This window comes from Nicotiana tabacum, chromosome 8 (assembly GCF_000715075.1).
Source record: "Nicotiana tabacum cultivar K326 chromosome 8, ASM71507v2, whole genome shotgun sequence".
Taxonomy (NCBI): domain Eukaryota; kingdom Viridiplantae; phylum Streptophyta; class Magnoliopsida; order Solanales; family Solanaceae; genus Nicotiana; species Nicotiana tabacum.
In genome coordinates, this window is record NC_134087.1 from 130,078,433 (window position 1) to 130,100,265 (window position 21,833).

At 38.8% G+C, this 21,833-nt stretch overlaps 1 long non-coding RNA gene across 1 annotated transcript; it reads right to left on the reverse strand.

The window, feature by feature from the left end:
- Positions 1 to 19,515: 19,515 nt before the first annotated feature.
- Positions 19,516 to 21,325, reverse strand: LOC142163619 (uncharacterized). Its single transcript, XR_012694565.1, has 3 exons — positions 21,170 to 21,325; positions 20,771 to 20,837; positions 19,516 to 19,746 (listed from the first exon to the last, which is right to left on the reverse strand). It is a non-coding gene; the product is annotated as an uncharacterized LOC142163619 (long non-coding RNA).
- Positions 21,326 to 21,833: the final 508 nt, after the last annotated feature.

Sequence of the window (21,833 nt, forward strand, 5' to 3'; positions counted from 1 at the left end):
GTCTTTTCCGCATCTTCTTCATCCATCAGAATCTGATGATACCCAGCATAGCAATCTACAAAAGATCCGATCTCACATCCGGAACAATTGTCGATCAAGATATGGATGTTGGGTAAAGGAAAGTTGTCCTTTGTACTCGCCCTGTTCAGATTGCAGTAATCGACACACACCCTGATATTCCCATCTTTCTTCGGCACTGGCACCACATTATCCAACCAATCAGGATATCGAGTGACACGAATAACCTTTGCTTGCAACTGTTTGGTTACTTCCTCTTTAATCTTCACACTCATGTCTGTTTTGAACTTCCTCAATTTTTGCTTGACGGGAGGGCATGCCGGGTCAGTAGGCAATTTATGAACTACTAAATCCGTGCTTAGCCCCGGCATGTCATCATATGACCATGCAAAAACATCTTTGAACTCAATAAGTGTTTTGATTAATTCTTCCCTGATATTTGGTGCAATGTGGATGCTTATTTTAGTTTCCATGATATCGACTGTATCCTCTAAATTGATGGTTTCTGTGTCATTTAAGTTGGGCCTAGATTTTTCTTCAAACTAGCTTAATTCTCTATTTATCTCCTCGAAGGCTTCATCCTCATCGTATTCCGATTCATTATCATAATCGACCTCTTGTATAGTTAGTTCGGAATCAGATTGATGTTTTAGACTAGGTTGAAGATCCGTTGTGCATGCCATGTCGTTAAGACCAATATGAAAAGAACTGTTCAGAAAAAGAAAAGAAGGAAACAAAAATTAAAAATAAAAATAAGGAATGAAGAAGAAACTTTTCATTTTATTGAATTATGGGATAACAAGGTTTCACACTTTGTTGAGCAATAATAAAAATAAAAGGGAATCTGGATTACAACCCTGGAATAATCCAAAAAACAAGAAGGAAAATCAGAGCCAACTACCAGGACTCCCTCCGAGTAGGAAGAGGAGTAGCTGTCCAATTGTTGACATTGGCCCTAGGCCCCACAAACTGTATGTTTGCCTTACTAGAACCCTCTCCAGCTTCTATCATGTTGACATCAGCGAACATTCTTTCAAAGCCCTCATTCAAATCTTCATCTGGCCCGATCAGAGGCCTGAGAACTTCCGGGACCGGCAACTTTCTGCACCCTGCTTTGACAAATAATCTGGATAGGCGCGGGATTGGCTTAGGAAGGACCCAGACTCTTTTCTTCAACTTGCGGACCTGCTTTACATCCGCTGCGGTAGGCTTGAATCCCAACCCAAAAGTTTCCAGGTTCTTGGGCAAAGAAATTGGCTGGACCACTCCTTGCAGATCAATCCCCAGACCTTTTCCTGGTACAAACCCGTTGTTCAACATCTCTGAGGCTATCATGAAGGTTGCAGCTGTGATTCTGGGAAGTGGAAGGCCCCCACCCTCAGGAATTTTGTCTACTGAGACTGTGTCAAAAAACTTGATAAACCCATGGGCCTTTGTCATCGTCGATTTCTATGAAGGGCACAATAGCATCACTGACGTCATGTGTGCCGTCATCCCCGTGTACCACAATCTCTTGCCTTTCCCATTCAAATTTAACCATCTAATGCAGTGTAGAAGGCACTGCTTTGGCTGCGTGGATCCAAGGTCGTCCCAACAGAAGATTGTACGACACCGCCACATCTATCACTTGAAATTCTATGGTGAACTCGACTGGACCAATGGTTAATTCCAGTACGATACCCACTGTGTCGATACCACCCCCATCAAAACCTCAGACGCAGATGCTATTCTTGTGGATCCTATCATCAGCAACCTTTAGTTTGTTCAGAGTGGCCAAAGGACAGATATTGGCGCTTGACCCATTATCAATTAGTACTCGAGTGATCACCGAGTCTTTGCATTTCACAGTCAGGTAGAGTGCTCTGTTGTGTTTTGTACCCTCTACCGGTAACTCATCGTCAGAGAATGTCACTCGGTTTACCTCGAATATCTTGTGCACTATTTTTTCCAAATGGTTCACTGAGAGCTTGTCCGGAACATGGGCTTCGTTCAGAATCTTCATTAAAGCCTGACAATGATCGTTTGAATGGATCAACAAGGATAACAACGAAATCTGGGCTGGGGTCTTCCTCAACTGCTCTATAATTGAGTAGTCCTGTGCCTTCATCTTCTTCAAAAACTCTTCTGCTTCTTCCTCCGTCACTGGCTTCTTTATTGTTACAGGATTGGCCCTTCTCAATTCTGCGGGAACAAAACACCTTCCCGAACGAGTTAACCCCTAGGCCTCGCATACTTCTTCCACAACCTCCTTCCCCTTATGCATCACTGTCACTTGATTGTAGCTCAATGGCACAGCTTTCTCACTTGTTATCGGCAACTGCATTACTGGCCTGATAACAACTGGTTCTACGTGAACCCCCTTCACCACTAACACTGGTGTGCTTGATACTCCCTGCGGCACTGCCTTGATTGACTCTAGCTTCTTCGCAGCAACAGACGAACCTTTCCCCACTACCACAAATGGCTTGTCATCTACCTTTCCCAACTGTACCACTGCATTTCCACTGGTCGACTTTTCGATTGGACTGGCACGAATCATCATTACCGTTTGTGAGGGTTTTTTAGGTTTCCCTCCTTCGTGCACTAGTTCAATCATGTGGGCCTCATGGTGCACCGGTAATGGGTTTTAGTTGATGTTGGGTGCCTCTGGTGCCTGAACCTCGATCCTATTTGTGTCAATAAGATCTTGTACGACAATCTTCAACTTCCAGCACTTCTCAGTATCATGCCCGGGAGCCCCCGAATAATATTCATAGCTTACTGAGTGGTCCAGATTTCTGGGAAGGGGATTTGGCAATTTGGGTTCAATAGGACTTAATAGGCATATCTGTCTTAACTTGTGGAACAAAGTAGTATAGGTTTCTCCCAACGGAGTGAATGTTCTCGGCTTCTGCATCCTTTCATTCCTAAAAGCCTGATTTCTGCGGAAGTTTGGCCCTGAAGGATTCCTGTAGGCCCTCGGTGGTGGATATGTGTTTTGTGGAGGTGGATATGTGTTTTGTGGAGGTGGATATGTACGTTGGGGAGCCGGCGCACGCCATTGCGGACGAGCCGGAGGCTGGGTGTAAGTTTGGGTGTGATGGACGGAGAAATGTGGCTTTTATGGTGGATAATAAGATTGTGAAGGATTGTATGGAGTGTGTGGATAGTTTGGGTAATGGGGTATGGGTTGGTAGCGAGGGGAAGGACCTCTTGATCTGGACCAAGTACCTGCTTCGACTGTTGCGACCTCCTCTCTCTTCTTTTTCCCGAGCGCACCTCCCGTTCCGCTTTGGATAGTCTGAGTTGTGGCCTTGATCGTCGAATAACTCATTATCTTGTTGGACCTAAGTCCCTCTTCAACCATGCCGCCCATTTTTACTACTTCATTAAAGATTTACCAACTGACGTCACTAGGTGACCAAAGTAAGTTGGCTCCAAAGTTTGTAAGAAGTAGTCCACCATTTCACCTCCCCTCATTGGTAGATCGACTCTTGCTGCTTGTTCTCTCCAATGGAATCCGAATTCCCTGAAGCTCTCTCCAGGCTTTTTCTCCAGTTTTAACAGTGTGAGACGGTCAGGGACGATCTCAAGGTTATACTGGAAATGACCTGCAAATGCTTGTGCTAGATCATCCCAGGTGTACCACCTGCTAGGATCCTGCCTCGTGTACCACTCCAATGCGGGCCTGCTCAAACTTTGACCGAAATAGGCTATCAACAGCTCATCCTTTCCACCTGCCCCTCTCATCTTACTACAGAAACCTCATAGATGCGCCATGGGATCACCATGTCCCTCATATAGATCAAATTTTGGCATCTTAAAACCTGCCGGCAATTGAACATCGGGGAAGGGACACAGATCTTTATAGGACACACTGACTTGGCTGCCCAATCCATGCATATTCCTGAAGGATTGCTCCAGGCTTTTCACTTTACGAAGCACTTCGTCCTGCTCCGGATTCTTAGCTGGCCTCTCAGTTTCTGCCATGAGCTGAAGGTGAGGGGTGTAAGTGTATGGCTCGGGTGCTTTGAAGGTGAGTTCGGGAGGATAGTATTGGTTGTCGTGAACCTGAAACACTGGTTCATCGGGTGATTTTTGCAATGTGGCGGGTGGAGGTGCCATGAAAACAGGAACAACTGGTGGAGGAGGGTTTTGTTTGGGTGGTGAAGCTTGGGGATTACAGGAAGTTTCCCCTTGATAGTATTGGGCAATGGGGAAGCTCGTTGATGGGCCAGTGGAAAGGTGTTCCGGAGTCCGAGCTGGTGAAAGGGTAGGAGTAGGGGGAAGTATTGGTGGTGTTTGTCCCTTAGCCCAGGCTAGGTGCATCCCAGCTATCTCTTGTCTCAACCTGTCTACTTCCTCCTTCATCATTTGCATCTCCGACTTTTCCTCCTCAACACTTTTGTCCGAAGCAGACATACTTTCCGGAATGGGCCCTTTTGATCTTGTGTGGTAATGCTAATTTGCCAGAACGTTCTAACGAGCTAACTATTTTGAAATCTCTTTCTCTGATAATAACAACAAACTTGTTAGCGTTAGAGTTTAACACATATTGCAATTTCACATTGGGGAATGCAATGTTCCTAGGCAGTTAACCATTTCTAACATGTTTTTGCTTTGACTGCATGCGTCATTCCGACTTATGTCCTTTCTTTATTCACTTTGCCTTTTCTTTTTATTTTTTAGTGGTGGTCGAATCTTATGTGGATTGCCTACGTATCATGTTCCCGCATGAATCAGACCGGGCGTAGTTCTGCCATAGTAAAAATAAAGACACAATTTTGCATTTTATTACCAAAATATGTTATTACAAGCTATTTAAAAAACAGACTCCACACTATTAACATTGTTTGATATGAAAAGAGAACAGAGGGGTAGACAACAGACTCTTAAAAACAAACAAGTGCAGACTTGAACTAGGGATACATTAAAGCCTTGAATTTTGGTGCCCGCGAGGCATCGTTCGGCCTTTTCGCTGGCTTTGGGGCCAGACCTCTTTGCAAGCTTTTTAATTCCTCCATAATCCGGTGGACATAACCCATGACTGAGGCAAAAAGGGTGTCGCGGGGCATTTCCTCACATGTTAAGCACTTGGTGGTGATGTAGTGCCCAATCTCATCGATCCTACCCCTGATTCTATCCCTTTCCATACACAGCTGTTCTATTCATTGATTCTTTAGTCCCAATACTTGAGTGTTGTCAATGAGCTGATCTTGGAACCTCTCCATTTGTTCTTCCATTCGGGCTATTGAATCATAGCAGCGCTCCTTGTCCGTCCTAGCATCTCGGGCTTGTTTAAAGACCCGATCCATGAGACTGGAATTTGTTTCTCTCAATATTGCAATGCTCCCTTCATAATCCCTTCTCACTTGCCATAAGTGCTTTTTCCGTGCTGCTGCACCTTTTGACCATCTGGCCCGCATTCTTGCTATGCTAGCCTCGGATCTTTCCAAGTCTTTTCGGCTTTCAATGACCTGATTCCTTAACCCTGCTATCAGCCTTTTATCGGACCGACTTCTCCGTTGGTTGTCGGCATCCATTTTGATTTTAGCTTTGAGGATCTCGCTTTCTCGGGCTAATTGTTCTTTTCTCCTTCATCGGCAGCAACCTGAACCTTGTTATCAAATTTCAGATCCTTAATCTGTTGTTTCAGCTTGCCTATTTCGGCCCGGTATTCTCGCTCTTTGGCCAACCAGTCCCACAGTTCTTGCGACGCCTCAATGAACTCTTGAATGTGGGATTTTTTGGCTAGTCGTTCTGGCTCATCTCTTACAACATCTCTCTTCCTGTACCAGGCGATATAAGCTGGTGAGACTTCACCTCGTGATAGGTCGCGCACTCGAGTGTTTACCGTTAAATATTGGCATTCATTCCATATAGAACGAACGACTTCTTTATGAAATTGGCCGTTGATAGCAACCTCGATTGCATAAATACTGAGATCTTCATCTGGGTGTACCACCTGGCACCTCCCTAACTGTCTCATCACCCGGTAAGGCGCATAAGGCTGAATGCCTTGCAGTCCCATTAGGAGGAAGTAAGGACCCGTGACGGGCATGTATACAATTTCTTCAACAGGAAGCCAACCCAATGTCCACCCTATTTGTGCTGCTGTGATGGTGCGAAGGCAAGATACCCAGTCTTCAGACCCTTCTGGCAATTTGAGCCCTGAAAGCCTCGTGTTATATCCTTCAATGTAACCTTCGTTTGTAGATCTACAGCTCATATACTGAGGATGATGACACAAGTGCTCCATCATCCACATTTGCAATAACAAGTTGCACCCTTTGAAAAAGTATGCCCCGGCTTTACAGGCTGTGAGAGCTCGGTATATCTGGGACACTATCATAGGGGCCAACGTGCTTTTGTTGTTGCTAATTAGGACTTTGACGACTCCAGCCACCTTTAAATTAATATTTCTCTCTTTCCGAGGAAACACCACAATGCCCAAGAATGCTACCATGAAGGCGAACCGCCTATGTTCATCCCATTTTGTCCGATTCCCTCTGCTGCAAACCCCGCTTTCCAGATCGTCGAACCCTCCTATATGCCCATACCTCTGGTATATGAACTGCAAAGTAGAAAAACCCCTATCCAATTCAGAGTACGAGACTCCCTTGCTTATCTTCAGCAGATCCATGAACTTGTGTGAATTGATGGCTCTTGGTGCAATAAGATATTTGTGCCTTAGCCCCTCAGTAATGTCCATATATCCTGCTACCTCTTCTAAGGTTGGGGTGAGTTCAAAATCCAAGAAGTGGAATACGTTGTGGGCCGGGTCCCAAAATGTAATCAAGGCTTTTATGATGTCACATCTGGGTCTGACGTTCAACAAACTGGTGAGACCTCCCAGATGTAGTTTGATCTTATCTCGCTCTGACTTTTCCAAATCCTCCCACCACAAGCGCAACTCCAAAGGGATCTTGCTCCAACTGTTACCGGCAAACTTGGACCCGGGCTCATTCTGTATGTTTGTTTGGGGTGATTAACACTCATTGGACTCAAAGAAAGAATAAACTAAAATTGACACACATTAAAATAAAACTCCGGTTTTGTCAATACGACCTTTCAGCATTTCGAAGAAGATTTAAAGGTTGTGTTTTACCAACCGGACAAAACATTGAAAATGACCAAAAGTGGCTATTTTCGCAAAAATAGCCTTCCGGCGTCTTTTTTAGGGACATTCGACTATTTTTTACAAGAATGAAATCACCCGACTTATTTATGACGAAAGATTAAAATTTTTGACATTTGTGGCTATTTTGCAAAAGGGGAGGTTGGACCCGATGAGGGCTGCCTACTTATCTCACATCCTGTGAGAATCAAACCGGCGTAGTTCGGGCAACGAAAATAAACTAATTCTGAAAACAAGACTTGTTTACTAAAAACACTTTTATTTCATTTTCTCAAAATTTTGACAGAGTTTGCTATTTGGACACTGTTTTTTTTAATTTTAAAAAATAGGTAATTATCTCTCTACACTGCTATTTTTTTTTTGAATATTCCAGTATTTTCAGAAGCCGGTCAGCATGCAAGTCTGCAGCAAATAAATGCGTAAAACAAACAGGATGCAGCAGGATGGTCTTTTCATTTCAGGTTGTTTGTCCTAGACGGACCCAACCCCTGTGTTGAGTCCCTTAAGTCTAGTGCACATGATGCAAATAAGCGTTCCTACTAGGGATCCGACATGAGGTTTTGTTATACTAGGTTTATCCTCGGTGTTCGTTCTAGACCTGGCTTACCCGAGCGGACAACTCGAGCCGAGGATGGGAGCTGCGTACCGGTAACCAAAAGATCATCCGGTTTTGCAACTCCTCCGAATCCTCGTTCTATTTTGGGATATGACACTAACAGAAAGAAGTCATGACCAGCGTGCACTCCTCAAGAGAGAGAAAAGAGGGATTTCGTAGCAGTTTATATATACAATTCAGATAATATCAAAGCGGTAAAAAGCAACATTTTAGCACATTAGGACAAAACATGTAATAAAATCAGATGATAAATAAAGAAAAATATAACAATTCATCTAAGCTCGAATTCTGAACCCTGAACCAGAGATTCTGGGTTACTTCCCCAGCAGAGTCGCCAGAGCTGTCACACCTCCTTTTTCGCCTGCACTGCCCACAAAAGGGACGCGGAAGGGAGTTTATTCCAATTAAGGGACAATCGAAACGGGATTTATTTACTTAAGAGTTGCCACTTGGGAGATTTATGGTGTCCCAAGTCACCGGTTGAATCCCGAATCGAGGAAAAGAATGACTCTGTTTAATAGTCTGCGCACCAGAAATCCAGATAAGAAATTCTGTTAACCCGGGAGAAGGTGTTAGGCATTCCCGAGTTCCGTGGTTCTAGCACGGTCGCTCAACTGTCATATTCGGCTTGATTATCTGATATAATACATGTTGAACATATGTGCGAATTTTAACTTTTAACCGCTTTTATCATTATTATTATTATTATTATTATTTTATCGAGAATTGCAACATCGTGAAAATATATCTCGAACCACGTCACAGTCAATGTACCCGTGTTCGTCGACACACTTCGACTCCGTTGAGATTTGGATTTGGGTCACATTAATGTGCACCCGAGTATAGGAAAATAACATTATTAAATACGCGCCTAAAGACTAACGCGTTGTTATTATTTTGGGTAGGGCCGGGAAATTTGCTAGACGGCCCGCCCCCGAATCTAAGTATTTTAAAACAAATAATTATTGAGGGCCCACAATTTTGTATTTATTTTGGCGAAGCACGCCTCATTTATTTTAAGGACATCCTAAAATGACTACATTTCTATTAAATTCGTCTCTAAAATAAAAGAGAAAAAATCCTAATTAATTACATGCTTAAAAAAATCGTAACATATTAAATGCTATATTAAGACAAATGTTAACGGAAAGGAATATTACTAAAATTGAAATTATAAATAAAATACGGAATCGACAAATAATATATTTAAAAGAAACTAATTATCCTATAACTAGATTAAACTCGCATTGTTAGATGACTTGAACCATTGGAATTAATTATTTACAACTATTTGAAACTAGAATCAATCTTAATTACTAATGCATATTCGAAAATTTATTAAATTTAAACATTAACTCATCTTGTTTGAACTCAAATCATGTCATAATGCCTAATTCGCGAAATTAATTTAAATTCACGCTTTAACTAAATTTAGCTACATGTTCACGATTAACCTAATGTTGACAATATTAAAACCTTCATAGCTAGTGAACTTAATCAGTTTTGCCAAGCCGATTCACTAAAGACCAACTTATGTTATTTTCCTCTTATTCCAATTATTAAATAGTTTGGCAGTAATGAGCATGCTTAAATATATACTACCTAATAATCAAGTTAAAGCAAAGTATTATTTAATACATCACTACAAGATGCCTAGTTATGCAAAGCGATAGAAATTTACAGAATAATAATACATGAAATAGCCTAAATACAATTAGTAAAAGAAACAAAGAAAAAGTTAAATTAAAACTTCAAAGTTCCATTCTTCATATGTATTCATGCTTTCACATTTCAGCTTACAATATGCTAAAGTTACAGTTGTGTACCTGGTATTGCCAATACAAGAAGAAGAAGGTCAGCAAAGTAGTATGTAACACAGCAACAACAACAATAACCAGCAACAACCAACAAACGGAACACCCAGTGACAGATTTGAAAACCAAAATAAAAATCCAGCAGTAACCAGAGAAGTAGTAGCAAATAACCAACCAAACTCAAGGAACAAACCACATGAAAATCCAGAAACACCAACAATAATCAACGGGCAAAAATAAAGTGAACCTTTTTTTTTAAATTGAAAGACCAGTTAATGTTTAACCCTTAATTCTCTCTTAATGTTCAGAAAATTCTTTCTTTTAAACTCTCTTCAAATTCGAATCCTCAAAAATCTTTTAATATTTCCGAATTCTTCTCCTCCCCACTTCTGTCCAGCTCTGTCTATAACTGACTCTATTTATATCCCAACACTGGGCCTGCCTCCCTTACCTTATCAGATCCTGCCCATCATTTTCCTTTACAGCCCATTATCAAGTGTTTTGTGCCCAAATGGTATGGGCAGCTTACAATAATCAATTAATCCCCCATGCTTCTATGTTTTGTTCTCCACTAATACTAATCAATTCATTAGTTTAATGGGTTTTTAATAATTAGTGGACAGAGCACTCAAACCACCCATTTTTTCCTGTTTTCAATTCCCAGATTACCCCATAAAGTCCTAAAATTACTGCAATCTAACCTAATGAACTTAAGGTTCAAAAGTGATCCTAGGTTCAATTCACATCAGATCCTAACCTGTTATGTAACCCAGCCAATTCCAACAAATATTGAACTTAAGCAAGATAAAAAAATGAGAGATTCAGTGATTCAGGGAAACAAATACACACATATTGAAAGCCTTTGAATTACTACTATCAGAATAACTCATAGGAGAATTACTGATATTGAAATAACTTCGAATTTTCTCAACTAAGCAGAAGAAAGCAGAATCCCAAACAGGCTTAAGCATACAAGACGAACTAACAGATGAAGTTATTTCGAATGATTCACACAGTCAGTAGTGATAATCGACAACAACAAACAAAAATTCTACTGAAAGTGGACCAAATAAACGGTCTGATGAGAAGGAGAAAAACAAAGTAACCAAGCAATCAAAAGATTAATTAAGCAAAACAACACTGAACCTAAAACAGGTAGCAACAACTAAGAACAGAGGATGAAGAAACTAATTGACCCAACGTGAATTACAACCAGATAAAATAGGTCAAGAACAACAACAAAAATGAATGGAAAATAAAAATAGAAAAGATACCCGGAATTAAACCACACGGACCCTGCTCCGTCAACCTTGACTTCGAGTTTTTGGGGATCAAACGGACCTTAATCGAGTGTTCTCGACTGAGAACACTCGACTAAGGTCAGTCGAGACCTCAAGTTTTTCCCCCAATCTAGACGAGCTCCGACTTCTTGGCATCTAGGGCTCTTCTTTGTTCGATTTGGAATTCGAGCGGTTCTCATGAGATTCGAACGGGATTAATGGTGGTTTAAGCATGATGGAGGTTAGGTGGGTGGGTGGTGTGATTTTAGGACTCATTAGGTGATTTAGGGTTTTGGCTCGAATCTTCGATTGAAGATTCGAGAACACTGGGGATGATTCGAAGTTAAGTGACCAGGGATTCGTGTTCAGGGTGGTGTGGAGGTTCAGTGGTATGGCTATGGCGGCCAGCGGCGTTGTTGCCGCTGGGTTTCAGGTGGTAGGATTTGGTGGCGGCTAGGGTTATCGAGGGAGGAGTTTGGTTGGTCTCTGAGAGGTTAGAGACGGAAGGGGTAATGGCTATGGGGGGGTAGTGATTTTAGGTTTATACAGTGGAGTGGCTGAGGAATCCTGGCTGTTGGATCAATCATGATCAACGACCTGGATCATTTTAACAGGAGAAAACGCCATCGTTTGGTCTAACAGGGGGTCCGGTTTGACCGGGTAATGGGTCGGGTACAGGGGACGGGTATGAAAGATGTGATCTTGGCCGTTGATCTATTTGAGATCAACGGCCCCGCTCAACTGTGACAAAAATGGTGCCGTTCGGGCACCTCTGAGGAGACGGACCGGTTTACGCCTTGGGCCAGCTCGTTTGGGCCTGCTTTCATTTTAATTTTTTGGCCCAAACCGAGTTTTCTTTATTTATTTTTTCAACTCTTTTTCTTTTTCTACTTTTAATTAACAATCAATAAAATTCTAAAAATAATTTGTAAAACCAAAATTAGCCTACAAAAATGTTAATTAAACCTTAACAACAATTAACACACAAGGTCAAACATTTAATTAAAAAATAAAATTACACAACGGCACACATAAATGACAAAATGCAACAAATACATATTTTTGTGATTTTCTTTCTTCTAAAATAAAACATGGTTTAATTAATTCCAAAATGCACAATTAAATCTTGAATGTGCATGCAACATGTATTTTTGTATTTTTTAATTAATCACAACAAGGGTAAACATTTACGGACAAAATAATTACCAAAATATCACGCAAGTTCTCAAAATTGTACACAGATGAAATTTGTTTTATTTTTTATTTCTTTTGGAGTAGTTTTCGTGAAGCAAAAAATCACGTGCTCACAAGTAGCAGAGAGTAATTTGTTTCATATTCTCTTGCAGTTGTTATTCTTACAGATACTGGGCAGGATTCATGCCTTAGAAGATTTGAGCAAGTCCCTCGAGATATAGATGAGATGTTGAAGTAAGCTAGTTGTATATAAATTTTATTTGTTATGATATACGAGAAAATTACTTTGTACTTTATCTCTCATGCTAATATTATCAATTCAGTGCAACGCCATTGCTATACCAAGTGCTCGAGACTTATATCTTTGAGATTTGGGATCTTTTTTTCTTCTTATGTTACCATATTTTTCCATTTAGTCTGTCAGAAAAATGCTAGTAGTCTATTAGTTTTTTATCAAATATGTTTATTCAATTGTTTAAGCATAGTGACGTTAAGAGTGCGCCTACTTGTATAACCGGATGGAAGCAATACAAATGACTGATCAAATACTTAGCACTTTTGTGTATTTAATTAATTATTATGGAGCTACTCTAGGTTATGTTATGTTTAAGTTAGCGTATATGAGTTTGTATTACTTAGTTTATATGTATTTGAATTTGTGATATTTGTTACTATAGTTTAGGAGATACCTCTATTGTACTCTTTCCCATTTACCTTTTCATAATGCATGATCTATTTGGGTGCAAAGAAGTATGGTGAAAAAATATATTTCACTGGTGAATATGTGTACAAAAGTTTGCGGATTGTTGTACTGGCATGATAGTATTGAGGTTTAAGTTATGCTTCTTAACTTGTTTCTTGACCAGGTATTCATTTCATAGAAAGCTTATTTTTGCATAACAAATTTCTTGCATTATAGGAAGCTATAGTAATTGGAAGAGCATTTGCAGCATCGAACACTAGTTGAAGTCTGTCAGAAAAATGCTAGTAGTCTATTAGTTTTTTATCAAATATGTTTATTCAATTGTTTAAGCATAGTGACGTTAAGAGTGCGCCTACTTGTATAACCGGATGGAAGCAATACAAATGACTGATCAAATACTTAGCACTTTTGTGTATTTAATTAATTATTATGGAGCTACTCTAGGTTATGTTATGTTTAAGTTAGCGTATATGAGTTTGTATTACTTAGTTTATATGTATTTGAATTTGTGATATTTGTTACTATAGTTTAGGAGATACCTCTATTGTACTCTTTCCCATTTACCTTTTCATAATGCATGATATGTTTGGGTGCAAAGAAGTATGGTGAAGAAATATATTTCACTGGTGAATATGTGTACAAAAGTTTGCGGATTGTTGTACTAGCATGATAGCATTGAGGTTTAAGTTATGCTTCTTAACTTGTTTCTTGACTAGGTATTCATTTCATAGAAAGCTTATTTTTGCATAACAAATTTCTTGGATTATAGGAAGCTACAGTAATTGGAAGAACATTTGCAGCATCGAAATGTTAAGTAACCAATTCTTGCACTTCTCTTCCCCAGGTCATGTTAAGTAACCAAGAATAATTTGTCTCATATTCTTTTACAGTTATTACTTATAAAGATTATAGTGAAATTTATGCCTTATAAAATTTAATTAAGTCCTTTAAGAAACGAGATACTGAAGTAAGCTGGTAGTATATAAGTTCATTTTTTTTGGTTGAAGTTTTGGCACTATTTTTGATTCTTTTACTTGAAATTAGCTCCAAAAGATTGACACTGGTTTGTTTGTTTAACTAATTATTAGTTCCCTCCTATTTTATCAGTTTATTTCTTCTATTAGTGTTCCAGTGTTATTAGCGTTCAACTTTATTGCAAGTTTAACTTTCGTATTGGGCTGGATTGTAGGTTATAATTTGTTTCTTTAATTCTAATGTTAGAAAGCTTATAGAGGTTCACTTAATACTTAGTAGTTACATAGCTGGTCTTTTTCATGAATATATAGCTAGAATCTATATTTCCAAGTAGAATAGCTTGTGGAGGTAAGTTTTGTGATGATATACGAGGAAACAACTTTGTACTTTAGCTCTTATTCATGTGAAAGTATCCAACAACTTCTGTTCAATGTTGTTGTTAGACCAAGTGACAAATTTATTTGTTAGAAGATTTGGATTTTTCGTCTATCTATGTAACTAGATTTGTCTAGCAACTTTTGTACAATGCCATTGTTAGACTATGCTAGTCATTTATATATTTTTCATCGAATGTTTTTGTTTTATTGGTTCAGCATATGATGGAAAAAGCGAGTCTGCTTCGCGCGTGGATATAAGAGTATCATCAAGTGGCAACAATACAAATCACCAAGTACTTTGTATTTTTTGTATATTTGTTTGTTGAGGAACTACTCTAGATTGTCTAATGTTAAAGTTATCATTTAGTATGTGTTTGTAAACTTTAGTTTGATATGAATTTGATTTGTAATGTATGTTACAAACATACAATAGATACTTTAATCGAATTTGTTTTTGGATGTATGAGTTATTTAGTAAAATTATTTGTTGAGTCCTAAAATTTAAATTTTGAAATAGGTATTGCATCATTTATAAACTGCTAGTATTAAATATTTTTTTTAATGATTGAGTTCAAATTGCGGGGGTTATAAATCCCCACAAATAAATTTTTTGTAAACATTGAAATCAAATTACAGGGGTTATAAATTATCACTAATTGCCTTTAGAAACTGCCACAAATTGAAATTTTATTTTGGGGCGGTCGTCGTGGGGGTTTTAGAAAACCGTCATAGAAATGCTCGTGGCGAACATAACTACGGTGTTTTTTAAAACCGCCATAATTCATTTTGTGGAGGTCGGAAACTGCCACAAATTGACAAAAAGACCCCGCAAAATGAGCTTTTTTTTGTAGTGTTAGACAAACATGTCAAACTATGTAATTACATTCAATTACACAAATCCAATTCCTAAGCGACTTTTCAAACAAGCTCTAAATAAGGGTCTCAAAAAAAATAAAGGAGGGGGGGGGGGGGGGTTCTTAACATCAGTAATGTTTATTTGATTGTGTAAATTTGTTATTACGCTCCGGTGATGGGTACAAAACCAAAGACCGTCTGTTTTGAAGAATATAATTAAGTTTTTGAAAATCAAGTCTAAATGTTTTCTTGAAACCAGAAGCAAACAACAGCATGGTCTTTGATATGATTTTAATAAATCTTGTATATACGCAATAATCTTGAGCTAAAACTTCATTTGATTTCTTGCAAACTGAAAGCTCTCAGTTCTCCTACATATAGAATTTTTATGTTGACAATATCCTAGCTTATATATAAGAGAAATTTTCATAAAGCACTATCTTTTAGTGTTAATTAGCTATCTATAGATAACATTTGCTATTTTACGGATTGTAGATACGTTTTCTGTTGTTATAAGATGTATTAGATGTATTTAAGCTATTGTATTCATGAATATAGTAGCAAAAATAGGCGTGAATCAGGGAAGTCCAGCTAATCAGTTGTTGTATTCGAGTATATTCTACTGTATTCTTGGCGTGAAACATGGGATTACAGCTGGACATATTATTGTATTCGACTGTATTCACGGCGTGAAACAGGGGATTACAGTGCTTTTAAACGGAAAGTGAATCAATTAATCATAATAGACTCCTAATATAGCTCAACAAACTCAATTATAACACACAAATTTTGTATTTCCAGTTATAAAAAAGATTCTCAACCGAAAACACCCCAAAAACATAGCAATCTTGAGAGAAATTATATAATACATCTCAATACATAAATTATATTAATTAAAAAAAACATATGAATATATTCATGGAATATAGCGAGACAGTGAATACAATGAAATACATAGAATACAACGGGATACATTGAAATACAATGAAAAAAGAGACAATGAATACAATGAAATTATACATAGAATATAGCGAGATACATTGAAATACAATGAAAAAAAAGACAATGAATACAACGAAATACATGGAAATACAGTGAGATTTTCAAAATTATTAACAAAAAATTCAAGTTGCTCAGCCCCCAACTCCGTCGTCTTTGTTCAAGAACAACCCTAATGTCGTCTCGTTGAAGCAGCATCAGTATCCAATCCTCGCTCGCCGTCACCGTTGCCTCTGGTTGCCGACGATTGGCATATAATTACCAGCAAAATAACGAAGGTTTTTATTGATCCGATATGTTGTGTCAGAGAATGTGGCACGCCACTAGCTGTGAAATCGCCCGCCACTATGGTGCTGACGCCGCCCAGTTTCTCCTTATTGAAGGCGGCAACTCGGGTCCATTAAAAAATGGTGAAGAAAATGTTAGAGATAAATATGGTAGAGGCAAAGAGAAGAAGAAGGGTATGTGGAGGCTGATTAAGGCATTGAGTTGCAGCGGTGGTGCCTCCTACGAGGCACAATCAGTTGCCAAAGGGCTCCATTGGTTGCATTTCACTTGTCTAATACGAAAAAAAGATCGTTCAAGATTAATTTCATTGGCAATGTCAAATACAACCCAATTTTTGATCTATACATAATCATCTAGCATTAGTCGGCACAGAGAGAGAGAGAGAGAGAGCGAGAATAGATATGGGGTAGGGGATAGGAGAAATTTGAGGGGATATGAGAGAGAAAAATAATACAAAGCTGATTTTATGGCTTAAGGGTAGGAAGTAACCATAAACAGATATTTGACTATAAAAAATCAAAAGGTAGTTATGGAATATAATTTTTTAAAAGGGTATTTATTTAAAATAAATTAGGTAAACTTTGCTATAGGAGATAACTATTCCAAAAATAATACATTTGATTAAAAAGAACAATTTTGCATCGTGTTCTTAAGTTTTCATTAAATTTCTTATTTCTCCTGATTTTAATCAAGTGAGAGAACTCAAACTATAAGCTAGACAAATTTCAAATCTTCCAGCATGTTTTCCAATCTTGTATTCTTTATGAATCCCAAATTGATTTAGCATGTGTTATATTTAAAAGATTTGCTTAAAACTTTTATAAACACAACAAAGAAGCAAATTTAATTCCCCTATATTTCAAAGCACATGACTTTAATTTGCTGATTTCTACCTCTAAAATGCACGGTTCTATTTTTTTTATAGGTAAGATTATTGTGGACATCTAGTGGAGAAAATTAATATAAATCTTGAGGTTCATACTTTTATTTAAAGGCAACAATTTTCATGTATGTTGATGATCAAAATATATTGTTAATGTTGTATAGATCTTCACTTTGTATATTTGTTCCTTTGCTACATATTGTACGATAAACAAATATGTCAATCTTAGTTTAAGCTCCAAAATATTCAAAATCTAACAATAATGATAATATTTTTTTCTTGTAAAAAATCTTCTCATACTTTCTAGAGCAGGCGTCCTAATATTTTAAAAGCCTTTCAAATTTTAAAACACATTTCTGTTTGAAAAGTTCAATTTTGATTTCATAAAATCAAAATAATCTTTGAAATAGAAACCATTTACCTTGTTAGGAGATTCATAGAGCAGTATAGGAATAGAAAGAAGGACTTGCATATGGTGTTCATCGACTTAGAAAAGGTATACAATAAAATTCCGAGGGATGTTTTGTGGAGATGTTTGGAGGCTAGCTAGAGGTGTACCTGTTGCCTACGTTAGGTTGATTAAGGATATGTATGATGGAGTAAAGACCCGAGTGAGGACGGTGGGTGGGGATTCGAACCATTTTCCGGTTATGATGGGGTTGCATCAGGGGTCGGCACCCAGCCCTTTTTTGTTTGCTCTGACGATGGACGTACTGACGCGCCACATCCAAGGGGAGGTGTCGTGGTGCACGCTATTTGCAGATGATATTGTATTGATTGACGAAATGCGAGATGGTGTCAACGCACAATTAGAGGTATGGAGGCAGACCCTAGAATCTAAAGGTTTCAAGTTGAGCAGGACCAAGACAGAATACTTGGAGTGTAAGTTCAGTAGCGAGACTCAAGAAGGGGAAAGGGAGGTGAGGCTGAACTCGTAGGTCATCCTTATGAGAGGAAGTTTTAAGTACCTTGAGCCTATTATTCAGAGGGGTGGGGAGATTGATGAAGATGTCACACAATATATTGGGGCGGGATGGATGAAATAGAGACTTGCTTCCGGTATTTTGGGTTACAAGAAGGTGCCACCGAAACTTAAGGGTAAGTTCTACAGAGTGGTGGTCAACCAACAATATTGTATGGGGTTGAGTGTTGGCCAGTCAAGATCGCTCATGTCCAGAAGATGAAGGTACCAGAGACAAGGATGTTGAGATAGATGTGCGAATACACCAGGTTATATAGGATCAGAAATGAGGTTATTCACGACAAGGTGGGTATGGCCCCTATTGAGGACAAGATGCGAGAAGCGCGACTTAGGTGGTTTGGTCATGTGAGGAGGAGGAGCACAGACGCCCCAATGGGAGGTGTGAGAGGTTGATATTGGAGGGCCTGCGGAGAGGTAGAGTCAGGCCAAAGAAGAGGTAGGGAGATGTGATTAGGCAAGACATGACGCAATTTCAGCTGACAGAGGACATGACCATTGATAGGAAGGTATGGAGGTCGATGAATAGGGTAGTAGAGTAAACAGTCTAGAGTGTTCATAACAGTAGTATTGACACGCAGTCTCACTTTCTGTTGGTAGCAGGTCTTTATGACTAATCGTTGTTTCCTTCATTGTTAATCGCCTTACTATCTTTTTGTTTTTATTCTGATTTCATATGACTTTTTGGTATTGTCCCTCCTTGTCTATATTTTCATTAATGTGGTGCTTATGTTTTCCTGAGCCGAAAGTCTATTGAAAATAGTCTCTCTATCCTCACAAGGCAGGGGTAAGGCCAGCATACATACTACCCTCCCCAGACCCCACGGTGTAGGATAATATTGGGTATGTTCTTGTTGTTGTTGTTGATCTTTGAAACAGAACATTAAAAAAAAAGGACAAAGGTATGATTTGAAACAAAACCTAACCAAAATGTTCTATACATCTTTTCCCAAAATATTGTTCTTCAAGAATAAATTTAAAGAAACAAAACCAAAATCAAATTAAAATTAGGCAAAGAAGATTAAGGAGACACCTTTGATGATACCCCTGGGAGTAACATTACTTTAAATTCCTACAATCTTCTTAACAAGAAAAAAAATCTATAAATGTCCACACCAAAATAGAGTTTAAAAATATCATGCTTACTATGTTTTACTTCTCTCTTTAATATTTGAACTTTTAAAGAATGTGTCTATGCACATATTACCAGCGATAAAATTATGAAAACTGGTGAATTTGAGTTTGGATGCTTATCTTTGGTCTGTAAAGGTAAAAGCTGTCACGACCCAAATCCCGGTCGTGATGGCGCCCAACACACTACTAGGCAAGCCCGATCATTATTCAACACTTAACCCAATTTATCAAAAATAGCGGAAAGAAATATCAATTAAGCAAGATTAAAGTACTGAAGAATTTAACAAAATACACAATATAATCTCACTAGGATCCGGTGTCACGAATTTGAGCCTCTAGAATACAGAATATCATCCTAATACATGGTATATCCAAAGTCTGATAATGCGGAAATAAAGAGATAGGATAGGAGGGAGAAGATCAATGGCTGCGAACGCCGTGCAGCTACCTCGATACTCCCAGAAGCTGGATCTGCTGATCAACTGGATCTACTGAGCCTGAGACTGCCTTGGATCTGCACACAAGGTACAGGGAGTAAAGTGAGTACTCCGACCCAGTGAGTAATAAAAGTAACTACAGTCCGAAGATAAGAAAATCCAGTAAATACACAAAGTAAGCTAAAATCCAAATATACAGCAACATATGGAACTAAGCAGCAAAACAACAGTATAAACAGAAATCCATGAACGCAATGCAATGCATATGATGGTACATTCCAGTACCCACTGCGGCGTGCAGCCCGAGCCAACCATATTTATTTATCGTCGACGGCGCTCACTGGGGGTGTGTACAGACTCCGGAGGGGCTCCTACAGCCCAAGCGCAATATCTTGGTCAGTCATTGTTACCTGACCGGTCAGCCATTGTTACCTGACCAATTTATATCATACAATTCCATTGTTGCCACTGTTCAAGTATATCATCCAGTGTCATTGTTACCACTATTTCAAGTATATCACACAGTGTCATTGTTACCACTGTTTTAAGTATATCACACAGTGTCATTGTTACCACTGTTTCAAGTATATCACACAGTGTCATTGTTACCACTATTTCAAGTATATCACACAGTGTCATTGTTACCACTGTTTCAAGTCACTTTATAATCAGTCCAGAAAATAATATAATAAGCCCCTTGGGCATTTACAAAACAGAAGTTCCCAGCCCGGAATACATTTAAAAATATCATTTAAGTTTTCAACACTTAGAATTATGGCTGAGTTTGCAAAACAACATTTAAAACCTTGGACTGAAATTAAATGATATGCAAATCATGTTAAGCTATACTATCAATCCTCGAAGGATTTTACAAATCGGCACAAGGCCCCAAACATGACATCAAGCTCCGTAATATCAATGAAGTATGTGTATCAATTACCAGTATAGTATAAACATCACACGGGATGGACCAAGTCACAATCCCCAATAGTATCCGACCCCGCACTCGCCATGGAGTGCGTTTCACGCCTCAATATAGCGTTACGATGTGAAAGTCTGGGGTTTCAAACCCTCAGAACAGCATTTACATCTATTACTCACCTCTAACCGGCCGTAGACTAGTCCGCAATGCCCTTTCCTCTTGAATCGACCTCTTCGCGCATCGAATCTAGTCAAAACCACAATGAATACGTCACAATAGGCTAAGGGAATATAACCCAATCGAAAAGACTCGAAAAATGTCGAAAATCCCGAAATTAGCAAAACCCGAGCCCCGGACCCACTTCTCGAAAAAGTACGAAAGTCACATCACCGGATTCCTCCTCTCGCCAAGAGTCCGTACATATAAAATTTACAAAAATCGGAGTTCATTTGACCCCTCAAATCACCAAATCTTATTTTCAAATCCCTAGACCTAAATCCTCAATTTTTCTACACTTTTCATGCTCAAATCCATACATAATTGATGTACTTAACTCAAAATAGGTGGGGATAACTTACCTTCACATTGATGATGAAAATCCTCTCTTGAAGCTCCCCAAAAATCGTCCATGCTTTGAAGAAATGAAGAAAAGTGAGCTAAATCCGTGTATAAAAGAATCTGTATGTGCTTCGTCGAGTTGTACCTTGCACTTGTGTTATACAAGTTGTACATCCTATTAAAATTGTTCCTTGTCGGACACCTTCTGTTTAAACACCCATAACGTCTTGTATAAATATCCAAATGACAAATAATTGAAGATTTAGAAACTAGACTCAAAGATCTTTAATTTGATAGGTTGTACACCACATAACTCTTTATATATCCCGAGATATGAGCTTCTAAAGTGCATCGTAAATTCTGCCGAAATTGCTCCAGCAGCCCTATTCGATCCATCGTAACATTCTGAGATTATTTCCAAATCACGAATGGTTTAACTTTCCGAAAACTAGAATGTATGGGCTACAACTTTTGTGTTTTGCACTTTTTCTGATTTCTTATAGATTACAAGATATGAGCTTCCAAACTGGACTACTCGCAGCAGAATTTCTGCAATTTTCTGCAATTTTTCCTAAGTCCGAAATCACTCGGAGACACCTCCGAAACACTCCCGAGCCCTCGGGGCTCCAAACCAAATATTAACAGTGACTCTAAAACATCACACAAACTTGCTCAAGCGATCAA